Below are 20,427 nucleotides of genomic sequence, written 5' to 3'. Positions count from 1 at the left end.
CCCAACTTGAGCATAGTATTTTTCAAGTTCAATGTCAACAAATTCTTGTACAGCTGTCCTGTTAAAAAAAACACATTATGCTAATGTTAACTAGCGTTTCCAAACCTTTGAATGTGTTGTCCACTGTCCAACAGACAACTCTTATCCTCGAGTGGTCTTTGGATCTTGATAAGTGATGGTATATTACTGTCTCTACATATATATATATAAGGCAATTTGGGTGGGTGTCTGTGTGTGGATGAGTTCATGATGAACTCTGAATTTTAAAAAGATTTACACAAATGTACGTTATGTGTCTGGGAGTGTTCTCAGACAGGTTTTGTGTTGGAATGCCTCCGATAAGTATCAAAATTTGATAACCAAAAATTCGATTAAAGAAGGAACATCCCGATTTTGAAAAAATAACACTGTGAACCCTCAGCGATCCCTAATAGGGATCTGCTTGTCACATACGAGTCAATCCTTGCTGTCCTCGTACTCGTAGGGAATTCTTTGCAAGATCTCTTGGCACAATAGGACTCGATCAATTTGGTCGGAGTCGATTTCACCGTCGAGTTGATATGCCGCTGTCACGCTGGAAGGGAATAGATTTTCATGCATGCAAAAGAAAGGCAGACTCAGATATATCTATTCTAGGTGGTTAATTCAAGTTAGGTATGCAAAATATGATATAAACTCATATAAAATTGTTCAGTGGTTGATTTTTAACAAATTCTATTGAATCCCAATTAGATTTAATTACTCTCAGTTTTGTGGTGATGAGGTCGGGAAGAGAGGGGTGGCAACGACTCTTCGATTAGAATTAGATTCGCTAAAAACAACTCCATCTACTGATTTTGGCATGGGGATTTGCTTATGTATGGAGGTATCGGGGTAGGTTCGGTTGCTCCCTAGACCAACCGCCAGTACATACGTCATCTCAGAGGAATTCCCGATTCCCCGCATGCAGCTGCGAATCTGCGAATGCTCTCAGTTGTTTTTCTCACAATCGGAAGAGGTTAACCCCGCGACCCCTCGTCTGGAATTGTGCTCAGAAGCCAGACAATCCTGAGTTGGGGCTTCCTGGCATCGGAAATTATATTTCGTTATGTTTCCCAAAATGACATCAAATTGTCACTTTCACCAAACAATCAGATTTAGATGTCAGTTTCATAAACAAATAATAAAATTTGTAACTTTGATAAATAAAAAATTACGTGTAAACACAAAATTATGTGTAAATAAAAAATTATGTGTGAATAAAAAATTACGTGTAAATAAAAAATTACATGTAAATAAAAAATTATGTGTAAATAAAAAATTATGTGTAAATAAAAATTATGTTTAAATATAACATTACGTGTGAATAAATAATTATTTGTGAATACAAGATAATGTGTAAATAAATAATTATGTGTAAATAAAAAAATATATTTAAGTTAAAAAATTATGTATGAAAAAAAATTATGTGTAAATAAAAATTATGTGTAAATAAAAATTATGCGTGAATAAAAATTTATGTCTCATTTAAAAATTGTGTGTGGATTAAAAATTATGTGAAAATAAAAAAATTATGTGTAAATAAAAAATGACATTAAATAAAAAATTATGTTTAAATAAAAGATATGTATGAATAAAAAATTATGTTAAAATAAAAAATTAGGTTTCAATAAAAAATTATGTGTAAAAAATATGTGTAAATAAAAAACTATATGTAAATAAAAAAATTATGTGTAAATAAAAAGTTATGTGTAACTTAAAACTAATGTGTTAATTAAAATTTATGTGCCAATTGAAAATTATGTGTAAATTCAAAATTATGTGTAAATAAAAAATTACGTGTAAATAAAAAATTATGTGTGAATAAAAAATGTTGTGTAAATAAAAAAATATGTGTGATTAAAAATTATGTGCAAATAATAACTTATCTGTAAATAAAAAATTATGTGCCAATAAAATATTATGTGTAAATAAAAATTATATTTAAATAAAAAATATGTTTGCGTAAAAAATTATGTGTACATAAAAAATTATGTATAGATAAAAACTATGTGTAAATAAAAAACATATGTGTGAATTAAAATTTATGTGTCAATTAAAAAGTATGTTTGAATAAAAATTATGTGTAAATAAAAAATTATGTGTAAATAAAAATATATGTGAATTAAAATTTATGTGTCAATTAAAATTATGTGTACATAAAAATTACGTGTAAATAAAAAAATTATGTGTAAATAAATAAAAAATTGTTTAAATAAAAACTTATGTGTAAATAAAAAATTATGTGTAAATAAAAAATTATGTGTAAATAAAAAATTATGTTTAAATAAAAAAGTATGTTCCTATTTACAATGTCTCCCCACGGGACAGAGTTAGACACCAGGGTCATTTTTTAATGTGGAGAAAAGGAACAAAAATAAAAATTGTCTCACTCGTGAAGGATTTCTCCTCCACTGACAGAGAAGAAGAAATTGAAGTGCAGCATCTGAAGAACAGATACTACACTTTGATCTTGTTTATATATTTTATTGAGAAAGAAAAAATTGAACATAAAAAACGTACAAAAAATTCAATTCAACAAAATTAGGCACAAGGCCCTACAAGAAATTGGGAGGGGGAGGGTACAGGGTCTTTTTGACTATGTAACAGATGAGACTTTGAAGTCTTACTCTTGACTGGCAACATTTACCAAAATACCTCAATCACTCTGTGGATCCTAATCTAACTAATAACCCCAGCGTTCAATGTAAAATTTAACTATGTACAATTTGTATATTCATTTCTGTATGTTGTGTGTGCATTTTTTTTTTTTTTTTTTTTTTTTTTTTTGTGTGTGTTCTTGACCCAAAGGCCAAGGTAAATAAAAAATTGTTTTAAAATAATTATGTATAAAGAAATTATGTATGAATAAAAGACTTTGTGTAAATAAAAACTTATGTGTAAATAAAAATTATGTGTGAATTAAAAATTATGTGTAAATCAAAAATTATATGTAAATCCAAAATTATGTGCAAATAAAAAATATGTGTGAATAAAAAATTACGTGTAAATAAAAAACAACGTGTAAATAAACAATTATGTGTAAATAAAAAATTACGTGTAAATAAAAAATTATGTGCAAATAAAAAATTGTGTGTAAATAAAACATTATTTGTCAACGAAAAATTTTGTGTAAAGAAAAAATTATTATGTGAATAAAACATTATGTATAAATTAAAAATTATGTGTAAATAAAAAATTATGTGTAAATTAAAAATTATGTGTAAATTAAAATTTACGTGTAAATAATATAAAAAATTATGTGCAAAATTATTGGTAAATAAAAACTGTTTTTGAATTAAAATCTATGTCTCTATTAAAAATTATGTGTAAATTAAAAATTATGAATAAATTAAAAATCCGTTGTGAATAAAAAATAATGTTTAAATATAAAATTATGTGTAAATGAAAAATTATGTGTAAATAAAAAATTATGTGTAAATAAAAAATTATGTGTGAATACAAAATTATGTTTAAATAAAAGATATATTTAAAAACTTATGTGTAAATAAAAAATTACTTGTAAATAAAAAATTACGTGTGAATAAAAAATTATGTGTAAATAAAAAATTATGTGTGAATAAAAATCATGTGTAAATAATAAATTACGTGTAAATAAAAAATAGTGAATGAATCAAAAATTGTGTAAATTTAAAAATTATGTGTGAATAAAAAATTATGTGTAAATAAAAAATTATGTGTAAATAAAAAAATTATGTGTAAATAAAAAGTATGTGTAAATAAAAATTATATGTAAATAAAAAATTATCTTTGATAAAAAAATTATGCGTAAATAATAAATTACTTTTAAATAAAAAATTACATGTAAATAAAAAATTATATATAACAAAAAAATGCGTGAATTACATGTAATGTTTCAATTAAAAATTTTATGTAAATAAAAATTATGTGTAAATAAAAAATACGTGTAAATAAAAAATTTTATGTGTCAATTAAAAATTGCGCGTAGATTACAAATTATGTGCAAATAATAAAATATGTGAAAATAAAAAACGATGTGTAAATAAAAAATTGTGTTTAAATAAAAAAATATGTGTAAATAAAAAATTATGTGTAAAAAAATATGTGTAAATAAAACACGATGTGTAAATAAAAAAATTACGTGTAAATAAAAAATTATGTGGGAATAAAAAATTATGTGTAAATAAAAAATTATGTGTTAATTAAAATTTATGTGTAAATAAAAATTACGTGTGAATAAAAATTATGTGTGAATAAATATTATGTGTAAATAAAAATCTATGCGTGAATGAAAATTTATGTGTCTATTAAAAATTATGTTTAGATAAAAATTATGAGTAAATAAAAAAGTTATGTCTGAGTAAAAAAATATGTGGAAATAGAAAATTATGTTTAAATAAAAATTATGTTTAAATAAAAAATTATGTGCTAATTAAAATTCATGTGTTAATTTAAAATCATGTGTCAATTAAATTAAATTCATGTGTTAATTTAAAATCATGTGTCAATTAAAAATTTTGTGTAAATTAAAAATTATGTGTCAATTAAAAATAATATATAAATTGAAATTTTTTTGTAAATTAAAAATTATGTGTAAACCATAAATTTTGTGTAAATAAAAAGCATTCACTAAATTAAAAATTATGTGTAAATTAGAAATTATATGCAAATAAAAAATTATGTGTAAAATAAAAATTATATGTACACTGTAAGTTATGTGTAAATTAAAAATTATGTGTCAATGAAAAATTATGAGTAAATTACAAATTATGTGTAAATTTAAAAGTACGTGTAAATTAAAAATGATGTGTCAATGAAAAATTATGTGTCAATTAAAAATCGTGTAAATTAAATATTATTTGCAAATGTAAAGTTATGTATAAATTATAAATTATGTGTAAATAAGAAATTATATCCCTATTAAAAATATGTGTCAATTGAAAATTATATGTAAAATCAAAATTCTGTGTAAAATTAAAAATTATGTATAACTTAGAAATTATATGTGTAAATTGGAAGTTATATGTAAATTAGATATTATGTGCAAATTAAAACCTATTTTTAAATAAAAAATATGTTTAAAAATTATGTGTCTATTAAATAATAAGGAGTAAATTTTTAATGATGTGTAAATAAAAAATCATAAATTATGTCAATTATAAAATCGTGTATCGATAAAAGTTATGTGTCAACAAAAAATTATGTGTAAATTATGTGTAAACGAAAAATTATGTGTGAATCAAAACTATGTGTCAATAAAAAATTATGTTTAAATTAAAAATTATGTGTCGATAAAAATTATGTGTCAACGAAAAATTATGTGTAAATTAAAAATTATTTCTAAATTAAAAGTTATGTGCAAGCAAAAATTATGTGCAAATTAAAACCATGTGTCAATTAAAAATTGTGTTTAGATTAAAGATTATTTGTAAATTAAAAACTATATGTAATTTATGAATTATGTGTCAATTAACAATTAAGAATAAATTAAATTGTGTGCAAATAACAAATTATGTGTAAATTAAAAATTTTGTATGAATTTAAAATTATGTGTAAATTATGTGTAAATCGAAAATTAGGTGTCAATGAAAAATTATGTGTCAATGAAAAATTATGGGTAAATTAAAAATTATATGTAAATTAGAAATTATATGTAAATTAAAATGTATGTGTAAATGAAAAATTATACGTAAATATAAAATTTTCTGTTAATTAAAAAACATGTATAAATTACAAATTATGTGTCGATAGAAATTATGCGTCAATAAAATATCATGTTTAAAAAAATTATGTGTCAATCATTAATTTTGTGTCGATTAAAAATTATGTGTAAATTAAAAATTATGTGTAAATTTAAAATTATGTCTAAATTAAAAATGATGTGTAAATTAAAAATTTTATGTACATGAAAAATTATCTGTAAATTAAAAATTATATGTCCATTAAAAATTATCTGTAAATTAAAAATTATATGTCCATTAAAAATTATGTGTCAATGGAAAATTAAATGTAAATTAAAAATCATGTGTCGATTAAAAATTAGGTGTCGATTAAAAATTGTGTGTAAATTAAAAATTATGTGTAAATTAATAATTATGTGTAAATTAAAATTATATGTAAATTGATAGTTATGTGTGACTTAAAAATTGGGGGATATTAAAAATTGTGTAACTTAAAATTTATGTGTAAATTAAAAATTATGTGTAGATTGATTATGTATAGATTAAAAATTATGTGCTAATTAAACATTTTGTGTAAATAAAAATTTTGTGTCAATATAAAATTAAATGCAAATGAAATATTATTTATGAATTAAAGATTATATATACATTAAAAATAATGTGTCAATTAAAAATTATGTGTGAATTAAAATTTTTTTGTAAATTAAAATTTATGTGTAAATGAAACATTGTGCGTAAATTAAAAATTATGTGTAAATTAGAAATTATATGTAAATTAGAAATTATTTGTAAATTACAAATTATATGTAAATAAAAATTACGTGTAAATTAAAAATTATGTGCAAATATAAAAGTATGTGCAAATAAAAAAGTATGTGCAAATTAAAAATTATGTGTCAATTAAAAATCGTATGTAAATTAGAAATTATGTGTAAATGAAAAATACTGTGTAAATTAAAAAGAATGTTTCGATAAAAATTATTTGTCAACAAAAAAATGTGTAAATTGAAATGAGGTGTAATTAAAAATTATGTGTTAATTAAAAATTATGTCCAAATTGAAATGATATGTAAATTAAAAATTATGTGTCAATTAAAAATTATGCGTAAATTAAAAATTACGTGTAAATCAAAATTATATGCAAATTAAAAATTATGTGTCAATTAAAAATTATGTTTAAATTAAAAATTACGTGTAAATTAAAATTATATGTAATTAAAAATTATGTGTAAATTAAAAATTATGCGAAAATTAAAAATTTTGTGTAAATTAAAAATTATATGTAAATATAAAATTTTGTATTAATAAACCATTATGTGTGAATGCGTTCTTGAAAAATTATGTGTAAAGTAATAATTATATGTAAATTAGAAATTATGTGTGAATTAAACAGTATGTGTAAATGAAAAATTATATGTAATTTTAAAATCATGAGTAAATTAAACATTATACATAAATACAAAATTTATGTGTCGATTAGAAATTATGTGACAATGAAAAATTATATGTAAATAAAAAATTATGTGTAAATTAGAAATTTTATGTAAATTAAAAAATAAGTCTAAATTAAAAATTATATGTAAATAAAACATTATATGTAAATTAAAAATTATGTTTGAATTAAAAATTATTGTGTTAATAAAAAATTATGTGTGAATTAAAAATCATATCTAAATTAAAAATTATGTGTAAATTAAAAATAATTTGTAAATAAATAAGATTATATGGAAATTAAAAACTATTTATAAATTAAAAATTATGTGTAAATTAAAAGTTATTTGGAAATTTTATATTATGTGTAAATTAAAAATTATGTGTAAATTTTAAATAATGTGTAAATTAAAAATTCTGTGTCAATAAAAATTATGTGTCAGTTAAAAATTGTGTAAATTAAGAATTATGTGTAAATTAAAAAACTATGTATACATTAAAAAGTATGTGTCAATTAAAGATTACGCATAAATAAAACGTTTGGTGTAAATTAAAAAGTGTCTGTAAATTAAAATATGTTTATAAATTATAAATTACGTGTAAATTAAAAATTATGTGTCTACTAAAAATTATATGTCAATTTAAATTCATGTGTAAATTAAAAATTATATGTACATTAAGAATTATGTGTAAATTAAAAGTTATATGTAAATGAAAATTTATGTCTAAATTTAAAATTATGTGTAAATTAAAAATTAAGTGTCGATTAAAAATTATGTGTCAATGAAAAGTGTAAATTAAAAATTATATGTAAATTAACACTATGTGCAAATTAAAAGTTATGTGTAAATCAAAAGTTATGTGTAAATTATAAATTATGTGCAATTTAAAAATTATATGTAAACTAAAAATTATGTATAAATTAAAAAATTTATGCAAATTAAAAAATTATATGTATATTAAAAATTATGAGTAAATTAATAACTATGTGTAAATTAAAATGATGTGTAAATGTAAAGTTATGTGTGAATTAAAAATTGTATAAATTAAGAATTGTATTAATTAAAAGTTATGTGTAAATAAATTATATGTAAATGAAAAAATTATACATAAATTAAAAATTATGTGTAAATTAGAATTTATATGTAAATTAAAAATTATGTATGAATTAAAAATTATGTGTAAATTAAAAATTACGTGTAGATTAAAAGTTATGTGTAAATTAAAAATTATGTGTAAATTAAAAATTATGTGCAAATTAATAATTTTGTGTAAATTAAAAGTTCTGTGTCGATTAAAAATTGTGTTTCAATTAAATATTGTGTGTTTATAAAATTCTGTGTATATAAAAATTATATGTAGTTTAAAATTATGTGCAAATTAAACGTTATATGTGAATTAAAAGTTATTTGTAAATCATAAATTATGTGTAAATTATATATTATGTGTAAATTAAAGTTATGTGAAGATTCAAAATTATGTGTAAATTAAAAATTTTGTGTAATTTAAAAGTTATGTGTAAATTAAAATTATGTGTACATTAAAAATTATGTGTAAATTAAAAATTATGTGTCGATTAAAAATTATGTGTAAATTATAGATTATTGTTAAATTAAAATTTATTAGGAAATTAAAATTATGTGTAAATGAAAAATTATGTGTAAATGAAAAATTATGTGTAAATGGAAAATTATGTGTCAATTAAATTCATGACGGAAAAAATTAAGTAGTCGTGTTTATAAACAAGTGTAACGTCGCAGGAACAAATAAACAAAAGAAGGAAAAAACAAACATCCGACTTGGCATTTTCTTTAGATGAAAATGCAATACATTTATTTGTGTTTCTTCCAAAACAACGAATTTCATTATATTTCAAAAGCATTTTTGTACACACATGTGCTTTTTAAAAGTCTGTCTTCTAGCCACTTCACGCGGCGCCAGCCAACGAGTTTTTGCCCTCGACTCACACGTCCACCCTTCCCGGTTACCACGTACTACTCTTCTCCGACCACGTGAAGTCTTTTTCTCTCCTTTTCTTATGACGCAAGCTAGCACACACTTCTAATTTGCATATGTGCTTTAACGGCTGCTACTGCTAACACTTTCGCTAACCAGCTACACCCTGCTGCTGCTCATACGCGCTCTGTTACACAAGTAGGTTCTAGCTATAAACAATACTTTAGCTCATACAGATGGCGACTATGTTTTTTTCCAGCAGTTTTCATTTTGTGGTTTCAGGTGTACGACATAACTTGCTATGACTAGATTTTATTATTTCGGTACTTATGTAAAGAAGGTACCGTGCTGAAATAATAATATTAATATTCATAAAAAATATTATTAATATGGAGAAGGTATTTTGTAAATATTCTGTACTTTGAGCAATTTCATAAACGAAAGAAACCGCAAAACTTCAATTGGACTAGCACAATGCCTTCTCTTCATTATTTCTTTTTAAACATGACTTTAGTAAATACAAAGTTTAGGACTAATGTCGAAACTCATTTCACTAAATAATTTATATGACTACAATAGGAATTCAATTTATTTATTTGGTGTAAATTAGCTTTACCTATAATATAAATCTCACCTGCCTGTTTAAATGTATATGTATGTATGTATGTATGTATGTATGTATTATGTATGTCTCGCATAAACTTTCCACAGAGGCGACGGATTTTCACGAGATCGGTATCGTTTTGAAACTCGACATTTCGGACGACAACTATCGAAAAATTGGCTACAAACATTAATTCATTCACCCTCAACTGGGCAGTTTTCTACAAGGAGGAGTCGCTTTTTTCGCCGATATTTTCGGTCATCCCCTCTTTTCGATTGACTAGCCTTAATTTAAACCTTCGCCACTTCCGGTTTGGTGATGGACGCAAAGACGTCACTTTTTCACGTTCTTTTTCTCCTTCGCGGTACGGGTTTGAGCCTGACTGCCTATTACTACTTTTTTTTTCTCAACACACCTCTAAACACCCGGGCAACGCCGGGCACCCAAGCTAGTTTAAAATAAAACAGAGCTTTTATCTCGGTTCTTCACTTTTCTTGAAATCTCATTCTATGTTTTAATCCCCCCTCCCCGTGTACGTAATATATATATATATATATATATATATATATATATATATATATATATATATATATATATATATATTGACGAATCCTATAGTTGGATGAAACGCAGAATATTCAGTGTAGCTTAATCGCCATATATATTTTATAAATTACTAACTAGCTCTACCTACGTATTGAGCACTTTTGAAGTAAATACTTAAAGTTTACGCATAAATCTATACTTTCGTATATTAAATTTATGCGAATAAATGAAGTAGTTATATATATATATATATATATATATATATATATATATATATATATATATATATACAACTACTTAATTTACTCACATAAAATTAATATACGCATAAGCCTGAAGAGTTCTAGAGTGGATCAAACGCAAAATATTCAGTGTAACGTAATCGTCATATATATATATATATATATATATATATATATATATATATATATATATATATATATATATATATATATATACTAGAGTTTTGCAGCTTATCGCAAGTGTTTCACCCAATCGAAGAAGTTCGTCAGACTAACAATTAACCTAACGAATTATCTTAACAGAACGAATAACTGTTTGTGTAGCTAACTTGCTATTAGTATGTATTTTGACACTATTATATACGTACACAGAGATGATTAAATATTTACAGGATATTGTTGTTAAAATGAAAATGGTATTTTTATGTGAACAAAAAAATACGTATATTTTATACGTTAAAATCGTAAACATGTTTTATAAGTTTATTTTAGCACAAAAGTCGTGAGTTTAAGATTGAGATTAAATAATAAAAACGTGACATGCATCTTTTAATCATTCATATATAATGCGATAGCGTGCGTGTTATTTTCTGTGTCACGCTTACATCCGGGTCGTTTAATTGTCATGTACCTCCATTTCTTGTCATAAATAATTTTACCAAGAATTCTTTATAAGTGTAGGTTTTGGTTTCGTTTATAGCTGTTGGCACTTAAGCACGGCTATCGAGAGAGTAGGCTAGTGAACATGACAGGGTGACATCATTACCAGATCAACATGTAGGTAAAGGTGCCTAAAATTTCCCATGTTCAATTATGTGGCAGTTATTATAATTCCACATTGGGATAATTTTAATCTAACAAAATATAACAGTAAGTAAAATTGTTTTGGAACTTTTATGTCTATCGAAGGAACTTTTATTTCTATCGAAGGAAGTCGAATATTTCATTTTATTTATTTTTTAAACTCCAAAACAAACCATTTTTATATGAGAATATTTTCCAGCGCGTTCTTTTAATAATAAATAAAACTTTTCATTGAGTATTTCCAAATATTTTAAAGTTAGAAGCATTTTTCACAACAGTTGTTTATTATTATTATTATTATTATTATTATTATTATTATTATGATTATTAACTAAAACGATCGTTGAATCCAATATTTTAGCACCGACCGTAATCTATTTCTTTGAAATATATTTAAAACTTAATTTTGTTTTATTTGTTTTATAACATTTTAACATTTTATCTGTAAATGATTTACATGACTGCAATGGGAAATGAAATAGGAAATTCTCTATTCTCTCCCGAGACATACGGAGACAAATTCATTTTAAAAATTCATCAACTAATCAGTTTTAATTAAAGTTTTGATATGAACTAAAAAATAAGGTGTACATTAAATTTTAGTTAACATATTTTTGTGTGCTTATCTTATAAATAAATATTGTTTGGTATCTGTGCCGTGTACGTATGGTGCTGAAATAATAACGTTATGCAGAAAGTTATTCTTAACAGAAGGGGCTTTCTAACTATTCTGCACTTTCATCTAACAATTTAATGAAAGAAAAAAGATACCATAAAAATTAAATTTAACTTGAAAATCCTATCTAAAAAATAGCACGGTGCGTACAATGCACAAGCACCATTATTATTATTATTATTATTATTATTATTATTATTATTATTATTATTATTACAACAACAATAATAATAATAATAATAATAATAATAATAATAATAATAATAATAATAATAATAATAAAAATGGTACTTCACGGGGAACGTGGACCCTTCGTAAGCGGTTTTTAATTTAATGGTTGCTCTCTAAAAAGCGCATACGCAAAAGGTTTTCATTGGTTTATTTAATCACGAAAACTTTTCTGAAGGTACTATTTGAAGCAAAAAAAAAAAGGCTAAAATTTGAATTTGTATGAAAAAATAAATGTAACAAAAAATATAAATATTACTGCGGAAATATAATATAATAATAAAAATAAATTTAAATAAAATGAAAATAAAATATAAACAAGCACGAAATAAAAGTATGAATCAAATTTGATTAAAGAAATAAAAAAATTCAAAAAATAAAATACATGCTCGATTACAAAAAAGTATAAGATATGTACGAAGAAAGTGAAAGGAAACCTCAGGGAGCAGCCATTAAATTAAAATCCGTTTACACAAGATCCACGTTCCCAGTGAAGTGCCCCCAAAATGCTATAGATGACATCGATTGGCGCCACACTAACTAGTTGTGAAAGGTTAGGGAGAATGGAAAGTCTGAGGTGGGAGAGTACTAACCAGACCTCCACTGGAAGTGTGTAGTTCAAATCTGGTACCTTGAGGGAGCATTTTGTCACCAAAACCCCCAGGAAACATCAATGGCAGATGCCAACGAGAAATTAATGGCAAACCGTTGTTGCGTGCAATAATCTGCACGTGTGGTCAAGATGTGGAGAACATTCGAAATCTGGAAAGACTTGTTGTCACTCGGTCCCAGCGAATACCACAGGTTACTGCCAGTGAGCGATCACTGATGATGGCCTGTGAGACAACTCCTAGTGAGTGAAATAATAATAATAATAATAATAATAATAATGATGATGATGATGATGATGATGATGATGATGTCTCCTCCCAAATTCACCATCACCCTGATTTAATATCGTAGATGTTTACTACATTTTCTTAGTTTATAAACAATGTTCACATGATGGTATGATTGTCTTTTAGTAATTATGTGAATTTCATTTCCGTATTCATGTATTCATGCACTGATATGAAAATGAAGACGATAGCGGAGTATAGGATTCCTAACCATGTAACTGATGAAGATACGCTACACATTTTGATGAAAAATATAGAAAAACATGAACATAGAAGAACAGAAAACCAAAACTTTAATAGTAATTTCTTTATTAAAAGAAATAGTTATTTAAATATTTCAACATATAATCTTGTGGGGGAAATCCAACTCCCCAATAAGGAGCACTCTGGATAGGAACAAGAATAAAAATTGTCTCAGTCATGAAAGATTTCTCCTCCACCGGCCGAGGGCAGAAAAAGTGAATTGTAGCATTAAAATAGATTCTACACTGTGATCTTGTCCAGAAGGCCAAGGAATGTTTGTGTTTAATATGTTTCTTTAGTTGTTTGTTCCCTAAAATCATAATTCAGTTTTATCATAATTAGATTGTACATTGCTTTAAAATGATGTAATTTTACATAGATAACATTTATTTTTTACTAGCAAAAGTACCCGTCGTTGACTGGGTTACTCTGATTTATGAAAGTATGATAGGTTATGAAAAGGAAGGGTTGTAAAGAGATAGCTTCGAATTTGAGGGTATCAAAACCAAAGCAAAATATGATAAAAGTAAAAATAAAATAGATAAACCCCATAATTTATTATACCATACCTGTTCACACTGAAATACTTATCACAATATTCTGTGGATCTATATTAAAAAACCTTGTTAAATTTTGTGACATATTTCCATTCTATGGAGGTCAGGTGCGAACGAACACCCCATAATTTTATTATACCATATTTCTTCAAACTGAAACATAATTATCAAAGCATACTTACGCAGATAGATATGAAAAGTCTTTATTAAAGTTTATGCCTATTTCCATTCTATAGAGGCCAGTCGCGAATGCAGACCCCCACAATTTTATTATACCATCCCTATTTAAGTTAAAACATACTTATCAAAATATTCTTATGTACATCTATATCCAAAACACTTGTAAACGTTTTTTTTTTTTATTTTTTATTTCCATACTTTGTGGATCAGGCGCGAAAATTTTAATCTGCAGGATCAAACATACCCATTCCTGTGTCTCGATACATCTTCTATCATTATATGTAATCAGTTTTTTAAAATAGTCAACCATATAGGAGCCTATTCGTGACCAGACACACACACACACACACACACACACACACACACACACACACACACACACACACACACACATTCAGCTTTATAAATGCCGTCATATAGTATCGACAGTAATAGTTCGGCAAATCGTATCTATATTGCTGCAGGCATTTTTCAGTTAACAGGCCTTCTATATCTCGGTGACCGTGAATAAGTCATCTACTTTTGTAATAAATAATTTCATCAAGAATTCTTCATAAGTTTTGGTTTCGGTTTCGATTATAACTGATGGCACTCCAGTAATCTATTTTTTTATAAATATTTTATCAAAAATCTTTCATAAGTCTTGGTTTCTGTTTCGATTATGGCTGAACGATCTCAGGTTATATATATATACTAGCATGGGTACCCAGCGTTGACATGAAGTTCTGTTTGAAACACACTGGTATACTAATTATTTTCATCATGGGCAACGTAGATACCCCCACAACAACAAAAAAAAACGGATGAAAACATGTAAATGTAAACGCCCAAAAAAGAAGTATGTGATACCCTCTCCACCAGATATTTCGGCAGAAGGGCTACAAAGAGAAGAAACGATTCTCCGGATATTGAGCACTGGAAATACCCCCCAAGACAAGATAATTAAAAATAAATCATTACAACTTTTGTTTCAATAAAAATAGCAGTGAATGCCCGTGCGATCGCAAAAAAAAAGAAAGAAAAAAGATCTACCAAAAATTAATTCCAAAAACAATTAAATGACATTTTTCGTCATTTTATATTTCTAATTTAATCACCCACCCCCACCCCCACATTGAATTTGTCATATTTTGTGGTTCGTTCAGTTTATAAAATTGTTAAGTGAAAGTATATAATCGTTTCATAAAAATTGATTAAATTTATCGTTATTTTATGTTCTAAATGTAATTCCCCCCCCCACCACAAAAAACTAAAAAATTTTGTATCTGTCATATTTTATCCACCCCCTCCCTCGATCGCCAAACTTGAAAAAATGCTAGAGATGACATGTCTGGTTGAACGCTTTGTGGCCAAAAAGTAGGTTTTCATTTTACGTTAAATTTATATAGAAAAGTTATCCCCCACGCTAAAATGTTAATTTTTTTTTCAAAATTTCTTCTTCCATATTATTTATAAAGACTGCTTAAATGTATTAGGCCACAAAAAACCAGGTCTTAATTTTTTGGTCAATGTCAAGTTTCTTTCCAACTCCCCCCAAAACTTTAAAATGACGACTTTTAATGTTTTCGGTGGTGCTGAAAACGAATAGCACGCTTAAATTTGTGGGCAGATAAGTAGTTTTCATGATATGAAGGAATTACTTTTTCAAAAAGTGGGGGACCACTTTTCTATATAAATTTACGTAAAATAAGCACCCACTTACTTGTCACCTAATAATTTCTTCATAATGAAACAAATTTAACTGTGGTATTCGTTTTCAGCACCGCCGAAAATTGGTGCTGTTTTTTCTTTTTTTACTAAGAGATGCGTTAGGTGTATCAGAATTTTTGTAGGAATTTTTGACACCCCTAACACGAAACTGCGAATAAAATATAAAAATCTCGTAATTTCTCTTCTAAAAGTGGGTTGTTTATTTTCTTTATGGATTATACTTCCAAAATAAACTATTAAAGTTGTTTTAAAAGTAAGAGAAATATTTTTTTTTATTTTTTTAAAACAGTAATGAATTTTACGAACTCAATATTTTTCAATTTTTAAACTTTAAAAATCTATCAAAATTTTTCTATTGATTCTATTTTTACGATATTTTCAGTGTCAATGTGAAATTTTATGTTCTTTCCAATAAACTGAATATAATATTTTAGACAAACGTTTTTTTTTAATTCACGCCCCCCCATTTTCAAGTGTCTATTAAAAAGTAAATAATTAATTTACTCACCAAAGTGTTATATATCACAAATTGAAGAGAAAAGTTCAATAAATAATATATTCAAATTCAAAACAATTCAGCTTAGAATAATATTTGAAATGAAAACAAAAACAAGAAATATTTAATAACGTGCTCCGTTTAAAACATTTATTCAGTTAAACTATCACAGTTATTTCCCCTTTTGGTAACCTTGGTCCTTGCTCCTTTAATTGAAAAAAAAATTAGGGCTTGAATTACATTTTTCGAGTAGTTATAAGCTTGGAAAGACAGGGGGTCGAATAATTCACGCCTCCCATTTTGAAATCTCTATTAAAAAGTAAATAATTAATTTACTCACCAAAGTGTTATATATCACAAATTGAAGAGAAAAGTTCAATAAATAATATATTCAAATTCAAAACAAAAAAAAGTAGTGCTTTTTAGAAATTTACCTGTAAAGTCCGAAGTTTAAAACCTTCTTTTTTTAAAAAAAACCACGTTGTTTGTTTTTTTATTCTTTTTTTTTTAATGAAATCTCAGTCCTTGCTCCTTTAATTGAAAAAAACATTAGGGCTTGAATTCCATTTTTCGATTAGTCATAAGCTTGGAAAGACGGGGTGGCATTATTCACTATTTTTCATGAAATTTCTGACACACCTAGAGATTCGTTCATTTTTTCATCTCATAATTTAGGACGCTAATTATGCTGTTAGTAAGTTTACAAAAGCATACTTAAATTTTATAAGCAAACATCAAAAAGAGCAGGGGATGGTGGATTTTGATCACATGTGTCTCTGTGACTAACTCTGAGGATGCAAGTAAATGAGGACATTAGTTTTAATTATTTTTATCTAACAAATAAAAAAGGTTACTTAAAAAGTAAGAATTAGTGAAAAAAAATTCCTCCGAATTAAAATTAAAAAAATAATTCAGCTTAGAATAATATTTGAAATGAAAACAAAAACAAGAAATATTTAATAACGTGCTCCGTTTAAAACATTTATTCAGTTAAACTATCACAGTTATTTCCCCTTTTGGTTTTCTGGTTTTTGGTTTGAAAATAAAACGGTTTTAGATTTCAGATAAGATAAATTAAATCAAACATAACTTGAAATTTAAATAAACTAAATAATTAAAAAAAATTTAATTAGTATAGTTGAAACAACGCTATTATGTCGAATAAGTAATGTCATCGAGGTAATTATTTAAATAGATTGCATTTAATGTGATATGTTAATGACCGTAACTCAGTAATGAAAAAGTGGTTTAAAGAATGCTATATATTGAAAGTCCGTATACAACATAATGTCTCCTTTGACAGAAGTATCCTAATATGGGCATTAATATTTCTTGACCTTTATATTTCTTTGGTGATTGGTAGTTGTACACTGACACACACACACGAACGCTACTACTTTTTATATATATATATTTTCTTTTCATAAGTTTTTATTTCAGTTTCGGGTCAAGCTAATGCACCCAAATCATATGGATATATTTTTGGTTCCCCGACAAAAAGAGGGTGGACCTGTAAATTCACACTTACCGTTCGTCCGTTTATCTGTTCGTCTGTCCGCACTTTTCTCAATAACTATGCCTTCGAATTTTTGGAAATTTTCCACAAACATTAAACATGATATGAGTAAAATGTAATAGAACGGATTATCCGAGAAAACTCCGCTTGCCCCCTACGAGTGTCTTTCGGATTAAAATTGACACTTTTGTGTTTATTAAAAAAGAATTGATGCCTTGGATTTTTATAAAACTTTCTGAAAAGTTGTAACTACTGATTTCTATGCAATTTTGTTTGTCTATACGTCGCCATAACTCCTAGGTGTGCTCCAGGGGCTTTTTATGTTTAATAAAAACACTCCACTTTTGGGACTATTTTACCATAGTTGTCCAAAATTTCCTGTGTATGTCTATTTTGCAGTTTTGCATTGTGCTAAACTTAAATTTAAATATGTTAAGGCCTTGGAGATTTTTGGGGCTATATGGTGTGTGAGGCAAATGGTGGACTTTGTCATTTCTTTTTCTTTTTTTCTTTTGGATAATGCAGAACTCAAATTTTCATATGCTAAGGCATAAAACTGCACCGTTCGTTCATTTTCACCAGGATTTGAAGTCCCTGGGGACTTTTGGGCTAAATGGAGGGTCGACAAATGCTGAACTTAGTCAGATTTTTTATGTCTCATTCACTGTGCACTCACGGGGGACCATGCATGCTTCACTTGTTTTTTTTTGAAATCTCAACTTTATAAGATATAAAATTCGATAGAACATTAACTCTATGATAATATATACGAAATCTGCAAGAATTAAAATATCATATTCAAGCATACTTTGCGACCCGGGCGTCCCTGCTAGCTTAGATAAATACTTTTGCAGTTTTAACAAAAAAGCTACAATAATATCAGAGCGTCTCCATTTACGCTGAACATCTACAAAATGCCAACATCAATATATTACATATGGATGAGTCTCCTGTGGAATTTCCACAGGTCCCGCTAGTATTTATAAAAAGAATTTATAAAACACGAGGACAGATCAACTTTATTATAAAGATAAATAATAGAAATACAACCAAAAATGTAATCATGTTAGTAGTAACTAAAAATGGCAAAACATTTTGTACAAATATTTTGTTATCGACAGTTTGACTGTTCGACAGATCTTGCTTACTAGGACTTCAGAAATGACGTCATTTTTCAGTGCTTGAACCTGTATTTACGTAGATCACGATTTAATTATATGCAAATATTCCAGCATAAAACATGTGAAGAGACGACTGTACATGACAAGATGAAACAAAGACCCATGCATTGGATGCAAGATAGAGCAAATACTTTGACTTCTTTGGAACCAACGAAGTGTCTTCGGAAAGTGCAAATCTTACGGTAATTGATTTTATCGTTTGGGGTTTATTCCAAGTTAAATTACATAGGAGAAAAGTCGTAAACATGGAATCGTTCAAACTCTGTAGACGACAGCTTGAATAAAGATTCCGCTTGAATTTACCCAAAAGGCATCAGATAGCAGAGCAGTCGATGTGCAGATTTTTACGATAAGCATCTAAAATGTACGGTTTTCTTTTGTTTTAACACCGTTTTTGTCATCAACGTCTCTTTTCAATGTCTGACAATTACACGTGTACATATAAATTAATTGTGCTAAACTTCTTGTCCTTTCTAATATAATCAATACTATTTAAATTATCGTCTTATCCGCAGAGAGAAAAAAAGAAACATAGCCTCGAAACGGCTGTAACTGAGACTGTGCCGGAAAGAAATAACGTTAATGAAAGAGAAACATAGAGAGATAGAGAGGGAGGAAGAGAGAGAGAGAGAGAGAGAGAGAGAGAAAATCACACACACACACACACACACACATATATATATATATATATATATATATATATATATATATATATATATATATATTCAACGATTTGACATTTGAGAACTCTAACAAACTCCTCCGAAAATTTTGGGTCTAAGCACTTGAAATTTTAGATATAGATTCCTCTGATATGGATCTAACTAAATAACTTGATTTGAACTCAAAACACTAAATTTTAAGGGGTCATAATAGGGGGCAAATTTTAAAAAATTGACCGTTTTTATTGTTTTTTTTTTTTTTTGCTCAGCATACACCTCCGAACACCCGGGCAACGCCGGACACCCACGCTAGTATATCTATAAAAGTGAACGTGTCTGTGTATCTGTCTGTGTATCTGTCCGTCTGTGTGTCTGTGTGTGTACATTTCCCTACGCAATAACTTTCTCAATTTTAAGTCTACAGACTCGAAATTTGATATACAGAATACTGAGATTTGGGAAAAAATATATAATCGGTTTTCAGCCAGAAATTTGGCGATTAAGGGGTCAAAGTTCAACAATTTGACCTTTGAGAACTCTACCAAACTCCTCCGACAATTTTGCGTCTAAACACTTGGAATTTTAGATATAGGTTCCTTGGACATTTATCTATCTTAATAACCCGATTTCAGCCTAAAACAATGTCAAGGGGTCATAATAGAGGTCAAAAACTAAAAAAATTGACCGTTTTTGTTATTTTTTTGTTTTTTGTTTTTTTTTGCTCAGCATACACCGTAAAACACTCGGGCAACGCCGGACTGAAATGCAAGTCGATAGATCTATAAAAGTGACGTGTGTGTGTGTGTGTGTGTGTG

This window comes from Euprymna scolopes, chromosome 3 (assembly GCF_053919585.1).
Source record: "Euprymna scolopes isolate OS-2025 chromosome 3, ASM5391958v1, whole genome shotgun sequence".
Lineage (NCBI taxonomy): Eukaryota > Metazoa > Mollusca > Cephalopoda > Sepiida > Sepiolidae > Euprymna > Euprymna scolopes.
The sequence above is the reverse complement of the archived record's forward strand: the minus strand, read 5'-3'. Positions refer to the sequence as shown.